This window comes from Somniosus microcephalus, chromosome 15 (assembly GCF_052327205.1).
Source record: "Somniosus microcephalus isolate GS21.2 chromosome 15, FLI_Smic_1.0, whole genome shotgun sequence".
Lineage (NCBI taxonomy): Eukaryota > Metazoa > Chordata > Chondrichthyes > Squaliformes > Somniosidae > Somniosus > Somniosus microcephalus.
In genome coordinates this window covers 65,335,695-65,350,392 of record NC_141001.1, presented here as the reverse complement: position 1 = coordinate 65,350,392, position 14,698 = coordinate 65,335,695, and positions in this window count along the sequence as shown.

Sequence of the window (14,698 nt, the reverse complement as noted above, 5' to 3'; positions counted from 1 at the left end):
CTGGCCCTCTGTGGATACAAGACATCTCTCCTCCTGTCCACCTCCTGCACCAGGGCCTCAAGTGCAGCATCAGAAAATCTAGGAGCACTCTCTCTGCCATGTTGCATCATCTTCGCTCTTCCTGTAGGTCACCCACTCCTATACAACGATTTCCAGTACCTATTGCAGCCAGAATGCACCTCCCCTTTAAGAGGTGCAGGCTGGCTTAAAGAACTGCAGGCTAGCTTTAATTGGTGCTAGCCTCGCACAAACTTGGGCCCCTGCTGAGCAGGCAGCCATTCAGCAGCGCGTTTAGCATTGGGCTGCGCGCCACTATCATTATAATTGGCAGGCAGCATGAAGTTTGCGTGCTGCCTGCATTACATTGGATGGATGCCGGTTAATCGCGTATCGCGATCCCTGCGCCCGTTTTCTAGCTTCCAAACTCTTAAGGATGGGATGCAACTCATAGGGCTTCACTGCTCTGACAGGTACCCACAATCATTAGCCATGCAGAGCCTAGGCACTGTAACAGTCGCATGGCAAGACAACACTCGCATTATGCTTCTGGCTCTTATGATAGCAGTTCATGTATGTCCTCTGGCGAGCCCCTTCAGATGCCTGCACATATAACAGAGAGAAGGCAGCGCCAAGCTGCCTAGGTCTTATTACTAGAGGTATAGCCTGCAGCTTGTCTCAGGACATTGCTACTATGAGATAATGGACACCTCAGTCCTAGGAGGCTCATTTAGAGATTTAACATGCAGCCACTTCACATGCTCCTATCCCCTCAGGCAGCACCTAGGAGAAGCACAGGATTAGGTTCAAGATCTAAAATATCACCCACTGGCAAAAAGGAGAAACATGGTAGAGACAAGCACTAAATGATAGTCAGGGTTAAACATTAATGTTGGACTTGGTTCATGTGGTTGGCAGCAATGTTTTTGGTAATATTTGAAATTGGCTGGGGTGGGGTGGCATGAATGGGAGCTGTGTGCTTTGTTGCACACACAAAGAATTCTGTGTATGGTAGAATCATTGGGGTTAGAAGGGGGAATCATTGACAGAGCTGTTCATTTAGTGGGCTGATGTGGCAGTCAAGATACAGTGGCTGAATATCTGGTTCTGAATGTCTCTACCAGCCAGCAACAGGTTGTCCTCAGCATCCTTTTTGTGCTGCTTGTTGCTTTCATTCCTGAAGATGCTGGTTGCCTTCATCCATCATGATGAGACCTTGTTACAAACCAAAATTGTACAGCATGCAACACACCACTATTCTGGAGACTCGAACCAGTTTATATGACAGAGCCCCTCTGTCCAAACCAATCCAGGCATCCAATTAAATTTGCAATTGAATGCTCAGTGATGACTCTAGTGGAAGAATGGAGCTTCTGTGCCAGCATTCAGTTGGTGTCCTGGAAAAGTGCCTGTTTCATCAGCAGAGGCTACAGAGAGTAGCCTTGAGCTCCCAGGATTCAACCTTCCTTGTTGAAAGAATGATGGAAGAGTGGACTGCCTTAATGTAACATCATCGTGGTAACTGCCAGGAAAGTAAGCACTGATTTGCATGACGTGAAGTTACTGGTCACAGATGAGCTGGACATGGAGGGATTGAAATCCTATTCTGTTGATGTAAGCGATCAGATTGATGAAGGGTCATGTAGCTGTAATCTATTACATCCTACACTTTAGGGAATCCTGCCACTCAGTAAAATGATGTAGTCCCTTCATAATGCTGCCAGTTATCTATGAGGAAGTTGATGAATTGGCTTGCTTGAGCAAACAATGCACCTGCTTGATGCATTTGTGCATGGCCGATTGCCTGATGTTACTAATATCGCCCAAATTAACCCATGGCATAAACATTGAGGGCGATGGTGACCTCAATGGCCACTGACAGTATGGTGCCTTTGGTAGAGCTGGTTTGCAGATCAGTTTGCAGCAAGTGGCACAGCTCATTAATGGCTTCCCTTGAGAAGCACGGCCTCTTCAGGCATTGCTCCAGGGTTTGACAGTTTTGGTGGCTGGGTCTGTAGGTGATTGCCACATTCCTGACCAGCCTGTTTTCTCACCATCCCTTCTCATCTTCTGTCTCTATGAAACACAAATACAGGGTTATTCCCACAGGAATGCTATTGTATCCTGTACAATGGATAACGGGCTAAAAATTAGAAGCAGTACAGCAGAAGATCCCAAGGTACATTTTAAAGCAGTAGTCAGTAGCCAAAATGTTGTTAAAAATGAAGTGAAATGTTTGTCAGGTGCGCCCCTTAAAAATCATTTCTGCCTTTCCTGTTGCACTTAGCAATGGTGGGTTAAAATTTTAAACAGTCGTAAATTATAACAAAGGTCAATGAAGCTGTAATGATGAAGAATGTGGTGAATGATGCATCATTACAGCTTCCTTCAAAGAAAGAAAGACTTGCATTTATATAGTGAATTTCACAACCACCAGATGTCCCAAAGCGCTTTACAGCCATTTAAGTACTTATTTTTTGAAGTGTAGTCACAGTTGTAATGTAGGAAACACAGCAGCCAATTTGCACACAGCAAGGTCCCACAAACAGCAATGTGATCATGTCCAGATCATCTGTTTTAGGTGCTGCTTGAGGAATAAATACTGGCTAGGACACTGGGGCGAACGTCCCTGCTCTTCTTCGAAATAGTGCCACAGGATCTTTTAGTTCCACCTGCGGGAGCAGATGGGGCTTCAGTTTAACATCTTATCTGAAAGACGGCACCTCCGACAGTGCAGCACTCCCTCAGAACTGAACTGGAGTGTCAGCCTAGATTTTTGTGCTCAATTCTTTGGAGTGGGACTTGAACCCACAACCTTCTGACTCAGAAGTGAGAGTGCTACCCACTGAGCCACAGCTGACACTGTATCACACCAACTCAAAATTCAGTGCCTACTTCCAGCACCCAGCATCACTTCTGGTGGAAAATCTGACAGGCAAAGAAATGGGCCAGAACTTGCTTTAACAGATCTCTGACTCATTTTCTTCCTCACCACACCCCCGTTAACAACGCTGAATCAGTGCAAAATCTTGCCTCAAAAATCCCCTGCCACTGTTTTAAAAAAGAGCAAGAGTTCTCCCAGTATACTGGTCAACATTCCTCCCTCAAAAACACCATCTGAAACAGATTAATTGGTTTTCATCTTATTGCTGTTTATGAGAGGGTGAGATGGAGCATTGCAGCAAGGATCTCGATCTTACTTGCTGCAATGCTGCATCTCACCCTCAGTAAGCTCCCCACTGGAGTGGAGCTAATTTACAGAACAAACGGGAAACTGTTCAACCTCCGTCGCCTCCAGTCCAAATTCTGTAGTGATCAATAACATGTCATTCTGTGGTGGACACTAGGTGGAGCAGTAGAGCTGTATATAGCTGTGTGTATAAAACTACACTACCCAGCTATATATATATTAAGACTACATTATCCATGAGGCTAGGCTACCCGCAAGGCAGCAGTCAAGATGGAAGCCTCTACAAGATGCTGTACAAGTCCACATGTGCTCAATAAAAGTAGCTAGCAAAAGCTAGCTGTGTTCATAATAAGAATGTCTAAATATTAATGAACATAACAGATTCAAAGTCGTCTCATCCTCTGTCGTTGAATTACAGTATGCAGACGACGCTTGCATCTGTGCTCACTCGGAGGTCAAAGTCCAAACCATCGTCAACACCTTCACCGAAGTGTACGAGAGCATGGGCCTTACACTAAACATCCGTAAGACAAAGGTCCTCTACCAACCTGCCCCCACCACACAGTACTACCCCCTGTCTTGTTTTGCACACTTTGTACAAAAATAATAAATTGCAGGACAACGGAGTATTACAGTTTAAACTATTTTAATGAAACATCAGGTCTGATCTGACTCACAGCATTACAGCACTGTGTGGACAAGATGGAGTCAGGGCCCCTGGGTCTTCTAAACAATAGCAGTCCTTACAGATGCCTGCAGGCCAATGGCAACTCAGCATGTGATCAAATGTGAATATAATAGGTATTCCTTACAGATGCCTGCGGGTCAATGATAAATCAATATGCAAATATTCCATCCCCTTTCTTTTAAAAGAAAAATGTTATGCATTACATTTAAACCTTTCTTCTACATAATGTTCTCAGTAGCATCAACATATAAGTAAACTCAACATTTAACTAGCACTGAAAACATCTCAACGTTTCAATAACGATGTACAGTTTTTTTAGGGCAGCGATCTGCCTACACCCTTTGGCAGTTCACAAGTCAAGGATAACTCTAGGCTTGACCTCTCGTCGGAATGACGGTGTTGTTCCTTGGTGTTCAGGAGGTGCCTGCGATTGCGGCGGTACACCTGTCCTTCTGGGGTGCGGACGTGATACGATCGCTCAGTGTCAGCTGGCTGGATGACGACTGCTGGCTTCCAGTAGTCATGCTCCTGGATTCTGACGGATTCTCCATTGTGCAGCAGCGGCAGTAGTCTAGCTGACCTGTCATAGTATCTCTTTTAGTGTTGCTGTCTCTGTACACGTTTTGCATGCACTTGCTTGCAGCTGATGACCTGCCAGGGCCTGTCTGGTATACGGTGAGGTATCATGGGCTCTTTGACATTTGATGGGCGACGTTCTAGTCAAATGGAACATTTTCCAACAATGTCCTCAATGTGTTTGCACATTCCGGGCCAAAACATAATGTCACATGCTCTTTGTTTGCATTTTTCCATGCCCATATGTCCAGCATGAATTTTTGTCAGCATCTCTTCTTTGAGACTGGTAGGAATGATGATTTTCTCCCCTTTGAAGATGATTCCGTTGATTTGTGACAGTTCGTCTCTGTGGTTCCAGAATTCAAATATGCTCTGAGGGCATTTCCTCCTTTCCTCAGGCCATCCTTCATGTATGACTTTGCTCAGCAGTGTGAGTTGTGCATCTTTCTCTGTTCCTGCTCGGATCTCCTTCAGTTTTGAGTCACTCACAGGTAAGCTGTTGTACACCATTTGCACCTGCACATGCATGCCTTCACTGAGGCTGCTGTCCTGGTAGCTAAGAGACTTTCTGGAGAGCGTGTCTGCGACAGGAATGTCTTTACCTGGACGGTGAATGATTGTGAAGTCGTACTTCTATAGCTGAAGGATCATTCTCTGTAGCCTTGGTGGGGCTGCGGCTAGTGATTTCCTAATGATTGACATAAGAACATAAGAATATAAGAAATAGGAGCAGGAGTAGGCCATACGGCCCCTCGGGCCTGCTCCACCATTCAATAGGATCATGGCTGATCTGAATCTAGACTCACATCCACTTCCCTGCCCTCTCCCCGTAACCCCTAATTCCCTTATCTGCTAGGAAAATGCCTATCTCCATTTTAAATGTATTTAATGTTGCAGCTTCCACAGCTCTCTGGGGTAACAAATTCCATAGATTTACTACCCTCTGAGTGAAGTTTCTCCTCATCTCAGTTTTGAAAGGGCAGCCCCTTATTCTAAGATTATGCCCCCTAGTTCTAATCTCACCCATCAGTAGAAACATCCTTACCGCATCCACCCAATCAAGCCCCCTCACAATCTTATATGTTTCGATAAGATCGCCTCTCATTCTTCTGAACTCCAATGTGTAGAGTCCCAACCTACTCAACCTTTCCTCATACGTCAACCCCCTCATCTCTGGAATCAACTGAGTGAACCTTCTCTGAACTGCCTCAAGAGCAAGTATATCTTTTCTTAAATATGGAAACCAAAACTGCACGCAGTATTCCAGGTGTGGCCTCACCAATACCCTGTATAACTGCAGCAAGACTTCCCTGTTTTTATACTCCATCCCCCTTGCAATAAAAGCCAAGATTCCATTGGCCTTCCTGATCACCTGCTGCACCTGCATACTAACTTTTTGGGTTTCATGCACCAGGACCCCCAGATCCCTTTGTACTGTAGCACTTTGCAGTTTCTCTCCATTTAGATAATAACTTGCTCTTTGATTTTTTCTGCCAAAGTGCATAACCTCACACTTTCCAACATTATATAGCATCTGCCAAATCTCTGCCCACTCACTTAGCCTGTCTATGTCCTTTTGCAGGTTTTTTATGTCCTCCTCACTCACTGCTTTCCCTCCCATCTTTGTATCGTCGGCAAACTTGGATATGTTGCACTCGGTCCCTTCCTCCAAATCGTTAATATAGATTGTAAAGAGTTGGGGTCCCAGCACTGACCCCTGCGGAACACCACTAGTTACTGATTGCCAGCCTGAGAACGAACCATTTATCCCAACTCTTTGTTTTCTGTTAGATAGCCAATCTTCCACCCATGCCAGTATATTACCCCCAATCCCGTGATTTTTTAACTTGATCAGTAAGCTTTTGTGTGGAACCTTGTCAAATGCCTTTTGGAAGTCCAAATACACTACATCCACTGGTTCCCCTTTATCCACCCTGTATGTTACATCCTCAAAGAATTCGAGCAAATTTGTCAAACATGACTTCCCCTTCGTAAAACCATGCTGACTCTGTCCTATTAAATTATGTTTATCCAAATGCTCTGTTACTGTTTCCTTAATAATGGACTCCAAAATTTTGCCAACCACAGATGTTAGGCTAACTGGTCTATAGTTTCCAGCTTTTTGCCTACTTCCCTTCTTAAATAAGAGTGTTACATTAGCAGTTTTCCAATCTGCCGGGACCTTTCCTGAGTCCAGGGAGTTCTGGAAAATGATCACCAATGCATCCACAATCCCTACCGCCACTTCTCTCAACACCCTAGGATGTAGGCCATCAGGTCCGGGGGATTTATCCGCCTTAAGTCCCATTATTTTACTGAGTACCATCTCCTTAGTGATTTTAATCGTGTTTAGCTCCTCCCCCCCCCCCCCCCCATTGCCCCCTGTTTGTCCAGTGTTGGGATATTTTTAGTGTCCTCTACTGTAAAGACTGATACAAAATATTTGTTCAGCGTCTTTGCCATCTCCATGTTCCCCACCACTAGTTTCCCAGTCCCATCCTCTAAGGGACCAACGTTCACTTTAGCCACCCTTTTTCTTTTTATATAGCTGTAGAAACTCTTGCTATCTGTTTTTATATTTTTTGCTGGTTTACTTTCACAATCTATCTTCCCTTTCTTAATTGATCTCGAGGGGCTTGTTGTCAGATTCCACAATGACTTGTCGGCCATAGACGTACTGGTGGAAACGCTTACATCTGAACAGAATTGCATATAGCTCTTTCTCGATTTGAGCATAGTTGATTTCACTGTCTGAGAGAGATCTGGAATCGTAGCCGATGGGCTTTCCTTCTTGCAGTAATACTGCACCTAGTCCGTACTTTGATGCGTCCACTTGTAGTCTGAGCTCTTTGTTGGGGCCGAAGTAGGCAAGAACCGGTCCTGGTTCTCTGGTGATTAGGTCTTTCATTTTCTGAAATGCTGTGTCATGTTGTTTGTCCCATAGGAGCTCATTGGATTTTTGAGCAACTGACGCATAGGTGCGTTGATTTCGGAGAGGCTCGGGGCAAACTTGGCTAAGTAGTTAACCATGCCTAGTACTGTCTCTAGCTCTGTGCGGTTCTTCGGCGGCTCCATCTTCTTGATGGCGGAGATTTTCTCTGGATCCAGCTTAATGTCATCAGTTGAGAGGCGATGCCCGAAATAACTGATCTCGGTGGATCCGATTATGCTTTTCTCGGGGTTGAGCCGGATACCTTTCTCCCGTGAGCTTTGTAGCATCGCACGGAGGTTCCTGTCATGTTCCTCTCTATTCCTGCCATAGATGAGGATGTCGTCTACGATTGCGACTACTCCGTCAAGGCCTTCATAGGTTTTGTCGATCTTCCGCTGGAATTCATCCTGAGCTGAGATAAGACCAAATGGTAAACGCAGAAATCGGTAGCGTCCAAATGGTGTGTTGAACTTTGTTAGCTTAGATTACTCTTCCGTGAGCTTGATAGTCCAGTATCCTGATTGTGCATCCATTACACTGAAGTAACGTGCTCCCACTAGCTTGGGTGTGATGTCATCTAGCGTTCGTAGAGGGTAGTGAGGGCGCTTGATAGCCTTGTTCAAATCTCTGGGGTCGAGACAGACTCTGAGCTTGCCTGTACGTGGTTTCTCAACCACTACTAATGCGTTGACCCACACTGTCGGTTCTGTTTCCCGGACGATGATTTCTGTATTCTCCATGCTCTGCAGCTCCTCCTTCAGGCAACTACGTAGAGCAAGGGGTATCCTTCTCGGTGGGCAAACCACAGGGGTTGCTGCTGGGTCAAGGTGAATAGTGCATTCACCTGGGAATAGTCTGATTCCTTTGAAAACGTCAGCAAACTCCTCCATGACTGTCTGCTTATCAACTGGTGCTGTCAATGATAGTACTAGCTTGATGAGGCCCATGTCTAAACATGCCTTTAGACCTAGCACTGGAGGTGCTTGAGTGTCAACAATGTAAAAGTCCAACATCATGTCGCTTTCTTTGTACTTGCATTTCATCACACATGTGCCTTTTACAATGAGCTGCTCACCCCCATAGCCGGTCAGTCTGCGTGAGGTGGGCTATAGCTCACACTCATCCTTCAAGCTGTGATACTCACTCAGAGGAATTACATTAACCTGAGCTCCAGTGTCTAGTTTAAACTTAAGCGCTTTGCCCTGTTTTCCTATCTCAATATCGGCAAAAGCTTGCTCAGTCTCTGAAATCTGTTTTTTCTGTGACACAGAATCAATAAACAGTTCCTCTGCATCTGGCTCTCTATCTGGCATTTGGCTGTCACTCACTGTGTGTACTGCTTTCCAAAAACAGTCTTGCAAACTTTAGCAAAGTGGCTCCGTTTGCCACATTTAGTACATTGCCTTCCTTTGGCAGGGCAGTACTCCTTTTCTCCATGCCAGTTGTTTCCACAATATCCACAGTTTTTGAAGCGTTTTATGTCTGTGTCGCCCATTTTTAGAACTCTCGCTGTTCTTTCTGTTCTGAAACACGCTCTCTGGGCGGTGTTCTTTGGTGTGTATCTATTAACTGCGTGCACTGTCTGTTCACTTGAGCTGCTCGTGGCGCCGGTTATGGTTTTCAACTGTGCTTGGGCTATCTCGTGTGATCTAGCTATGTCTATAGCTTTGTCCAGCGTTAGCCCGGACCCAACATTCAAAAGTTTCTCTCTCACTTTAGCTGAATGTATTCCAAACACGATGCGGTCTCTGACCATCTCATCTTTATTTGCATGTGCACAGTCTTTTACCAGCAGTTTTAACTCAGTCACGAACTGTTCAAACGACTCACGAGCTCCTTGTACTTTCTCCTGAAACTTGTACCTAGCGAATATCGTATTTGTCTTGGGCATCACATATGCTTCAAAACGGTCAAAATAACTTTTCAGTACCTTTGCTTCATCTGCGGTGAGAGACCATGTGTTAAAAATGTCTCTCCCTTTTTCTCCGATCCACAAGGGTAGGTAGCTGCATCTTTCTTCCTCCCCTTTGCTTTTCAGTGGACCCGAGTACATCAATTCCATGTGTTGCTTGAACTTGCACCATTCTCTATATAAGTTCAAAGATTCCCAATTCATTTGAGGTAAGGGAGCTCCAACGATGTCCATTTCAAATCCCACTTCTGACACCATGTCTTGTTTTGCACACTTTGTACAAAAATAATAAATTGCAGGACAACGGAGTATTACAGTTCAAACTATTTTAATGAAGCATCAGGTCTGATCAGACTCACAGCAATACAGCACGGTGTGGACAAGATGGAGTCAGGGCCCCTGGGTCTTCTAAACAATAGCAGTCCTTAGAGATGCCTGCAGGCCAATGACAACTCAGCATGTGATCACATGTGAATATAATAGGTATTCCTTACAGATGCCTGCGGGTCAATAATAAATCAATATGCAAATGTTACACCCCCCCGATTATCAAAATCCACGACAAGGCCTTGGACAACATGGACCACTTTCCATACCTCAGGAGCCTACAGTCAACAAGGGCAGACGTCGATGACGAAGTCCAATACCGCCTTCAGTGTGCCAGTGCAGCCTTCGGTCGCCTGAGGAAGAGAGTGTTTGAAGACCAGGACCTCAAACCCAGCACTAAGCTCATGGTCTACAGAGCAGCAGTGATACCCGCCCTGTTGTATGCCTCAGAGACATGGACCATGTACAGCAGGCAACTCAAAGCACTGGAGAGGTACCACCAATGCTGCCTCCGCAAGATCCTGCAAATCCATTGGCATGATAGGCGCACCAACATCAGTGTTCTCTCTCAGGCCAACACCCCCAGCATCGAAGCTTTGACCACGCTCGACCAGCTCCGATGGACGGGTCACATAGTCCATATGCCCGATATGAGACTCCCAAAACAAGCGCTCTACTCGGAGCTCTGACACAGCAAAAGAGCCCCAGGTGGGCAGAGGAAACGCTTTAAGGACACTCTCAAAGCCTCCTTGAAAAAGTGCAACATCCCCACCGACACCTGGGAATCCATGGCCCAAGACTGCTCAAAGTGGAGGAGAAGCATCCGGGAAGACTCCGAACACCTCGAGTCTCTTTGCCGGGAGCAAGCGGAAGCCAAGCACAGGCAGCGGAAGGAGCACACGTCAACCCAAGCACCCCACCCACCCACCCCTTCAACCACCATCTGCCCCACCTGTGACAGAAACTGTAGGTCCCGCATTGGACTCATCAGTCACCTGAGAACTCATTTTTAATGTGGAAGCAAGTCATCCTCGGATCCAAGGGACTGCCTAAGAAGAAGAAGTTTATGAGATATGGATGTGCCCAAAATAAGGCACAATTCAAATGCAATTCTTTAGAACTGAGTTCTGATGAGCACCGAACACTAACCTGCCGTTTAAAATAACTGGGTTAACACCCCCATTAATATATCAGACAGAGGAATGTTGTGAATGAATTACGTATATTTCCAGTATAACTGCTAACAGTGATTCCGAATGTATATTGCTGGTCAAACGGTTTACTTTCTTCCACTGGAAATAAAAACCATTATACGCTGCAATCGTTAAAAAAAAACTAAACTACGCAAAAATGTGACAGGCACGGGGATCTGAATGTTGTGCCTTCAGGTAAGCCTGATGGACTGCATGCAGTCTATTATACTCATTGTGGCAGAGCCACTAAAGGACTCAGATCGTTTGTATATAATTCCCTTTAACAACATGTTAGCTACAGCCTGAGTCTGTATCTTTATTTATACTGTTTACTTGTACAGAGCGTGATTACTTTAACAGCGTGGGTAAACGCGATGGCGTCACGCCGTACATCATCCCCCACTGGCGGGAAGAACGTCATGACGTCAACCATGGGACCAGCCAGCAGTCCTCGTGGAGCCTCTGAACTGAACAGACCTACACTCGATGTTCTCCTGCAGTTACTTGTTTAAACCTGTTAGTTTCCATTAAACTTCGTTTTGTTTGAGCGCCTGAGTGGACCTCAGTCTTTGGATAGGAACTAGACATTCCTACATTGGTGACCCCGACTTTTGCGAATGGTTTTCGCAGAAGATAATCAACATGGAAACGAACGCCATTATCTTGAAGCTACCGCAGTTCTGGGAGCAACAACCAGCTGCGTGGTTCATCCAGGCTGAAGCCCAGTTCGCCATCAGGGACATTGTTGCGGATCAGACCCATTATTACTACATGGTCTCCGCCCTCGACAGCGCCACAGCCTCGCGGATCATCAGCCTACTCGGTAGTCCGCCTACTGATCGCAAGTATGACAACTTAAAGGCGCGGTTGCTGCAGGTCTTCGGGCTCACGAAGTCGGAGCACATCCGCTCGCAATGCCCAGCCTCGGAGACTCCAAGCCGTCCCAGCTCATGAGCCAGATGCTCACGCTCCGCGGGTCCGAGGCGGAATGCTTCCTCTTCAGGGAGCTATTCCTCAGCCTACTCCCCTAGCCAGGTCCAAAGTCACAGACTGCGTGGAGCTTGCTGCCGAAGCGGACAAGATTTTCGCGGTGACACAACAGCCCTGCGCGGCCACGAGGCGCCCATTCCCCACAGACCCTGCTCCAGCTCCCCAATCAGCGGGGTTGTGCTTTTACCACGCCCGTTTTGGCGCAAAAGCAAGATGCTGCCGCCCTCCCTGCAGTTTTTCGCACAAAAAAAAACATCTACAGCCACCCTGGCGAAAGAGGACCAGGTCTAACGAGCGCCCCACGGCTGCGCTGGCCATCGGAGATTCAGGGAAGCTTCTCTTCATCACCAACTCCCTATCTGGTCGACGTTTCCTTTGCGACACCAGGGCGCAGTGTAGCATCCTACCTGCGTCAAATCTCGATATACTAGTTGGGGGCCACGGCCCCGCCCTCGCGGTGGTTAATGGCACAGCCGTTCGGACCTTCGGAAGGCGGCGGGTCCAGGTGTGTTTCGGCGGCCAGCATTTCCACTGGGAATTCATCATGGCCAAAGTCACGCAGGCCATCCTTGGGGCGGATTTTTTGTGCGCCAACGGCCACCTGGTCGATGTCAGGCACCGCCGGTTGATCAATGCGGCCATGTTCCACTCCATCCCGTGCCACCGCGGTAACGCCGTGCCGTGCACTGTCTTCTGTGCGTTCCCATCTCCAGACGACTTCACTCGGCTCCTCGGAGAGTTCCCAGATCTGACCAGGCCCACTTTCTCCTCCTCGGCTACTAAACATGGTGCAGAACATCACATCACCACCACCGGCCCCCCGGTTTACGCACGGGCCCGATGACTCGAACCCGGCAAGCTCGCAGCTGCGAAAGCAGAGTTTGACATGATGGAGCAGCTGGGGATTATTCGCCAGTCGAATAGTCCCTGGTCTTCACCTCTCCACATTGTTCCGAAACCCAGCGGCGGATGGCGGCCATGCGGCGACTACCGACGCCTGAATGACACCACTACTCCTGATTGGTACCTGATCCCGCAAATCCAAGATTTCTCGGCCCATTTGGCGGGAAATACCTTTTTTTTCAAAAGTTGCCCTCGTCCGTGGTTACCACCAGGTCCCCGTGCACCCGCAAGACGTCCCGAAAACCGCAGTCATCACCCCATTCGGCCTGTTCGAATTTCTGCGGATGCCGTTTAGCTTGAAGAACGCAGCACAGGCTTTCCAGCGCTTGATGGACTCCGTGCTTCGGGACCTAAAATTCCTCTTCGTCTACCTCGACGACATCCTCATCGCCAGCCCTAGCAAAGAGGAGCACTTCTGCCATTTGCGCACCCTCTTCACACGCCTAAGTCAACACGGTTTGATGATCAACCCGGCCAAGTGCCAGTTCAGCCTGCAGCGGATTGATTTCTTGGGCCATCGCATCACATCAGACGGCGCAATTCCCTTACAGACGAAGGTCGAGGCGGTTACATCTTTCCCACGCCCGCAGACCATCAAGGCCCTACAGGAGTTCCTCGGGATGGTCAATTTTTATCACCGGTTCGTCCCTAAGGTGGCTCTGCTTATGCAGCCCTTGTACGAGGCCCTCAAGACCAAGTCCGGTACGGATCCGATCAGCTGGACGGCCGAGATGGACCGGGCGTTCGTCGACAACAAAGGCGCCTTGGCCAACACAACCATGCTGGCGCACCCGCTTCCAGGTGCCACCATTGCCCTTACCACCGACGCGTCGGACTACGCAATCGGCGCAGTGCAGGAACAGTGGGTGAATGGGATGTGGCAAACGCTGGCGTTTTTCAGCCCTCAACTACGGCGAAATGAAAGAAAGTACAGCACTTTCGACCGGGAGTTGCTGGCCCTTTTTCTAGCCATCCACCATTTCCGGTTCTTACTAGGGGGACGGCCGTTCATGGCTTACGTGGACCACAAGCCACTAACGTACGCTATGACCAAGACCACCAAACCGTGGTCAGCTCGGCAACAACGTCACCTGACGTTCATTTCAGAATTCACCACGGACATTCAGCATTTGTCCGGCAAAGACAATCTGGTGGCGGATTGTCTCTCCCGCGCGACTGTGCACGCAGTCCAACTCGGAATCGACTATGCCCTCATGGCTGCGGATCAAGCCTCGGACCCAGAGGTCCAAGCATACAGGACCAGCCCCTCTAGCTTCCAAGCGGCCGACGTCAAATTCCATGCAGCAGGCACCACGCTACTTTGCGACGTCTCCCTGGGAGCTCCCCGCCCCATCGTTCCAGCCGCCTGGCGCCAAAAAGTCTTTGACGCCATACACGGGTTGTCACACCCTGGCATGAAGGCCTCGCAAAGGCTGATGTCGTCAAAATTCATCTGGAGTAGTATGCAACTGGATGTCAGTGACTGGGCCAACACCTGTGTGGTCTGCCAAAAGGCCAAGGTACAGCGTCATGTAAAAGCTCCATTGGCCACTTTCGCTGTTCCGGAGCGTCGATTCGACCACGTGAATGTGGAGCTCGTGGGGCCGTTTCCACCTTCTCATGGTTTTACACACATCCTCACAATGGTAGACCGCACCACTAGATGGCCAGAGGCAGTTCCTTTGGTTTCCACCACTTCGGCAGACGTGGCCAGAGCTTTCATCTCCTCTTGGGTTGCTCATTTCGGGGTACCGGCGGACATCTCTTCCGATCGTGGACCGCAGTTTTCCTCTGAGCTCTGGAACGCTGTGGCTCAGGGGCTCGGCACCAAACTACATCGTACCACCGCCTATCATCCACAGACGAACGGCCTGTGCGAGCGATTCCACATGTCACTCAAAGCCGCTCTGCGGGCCAGTCTTCAAGGCGCGGGATGGGTGGACAGACTTCATGGGTCCTTTTGGGTCTTCGTACGGCGCCCAAAGAAGAT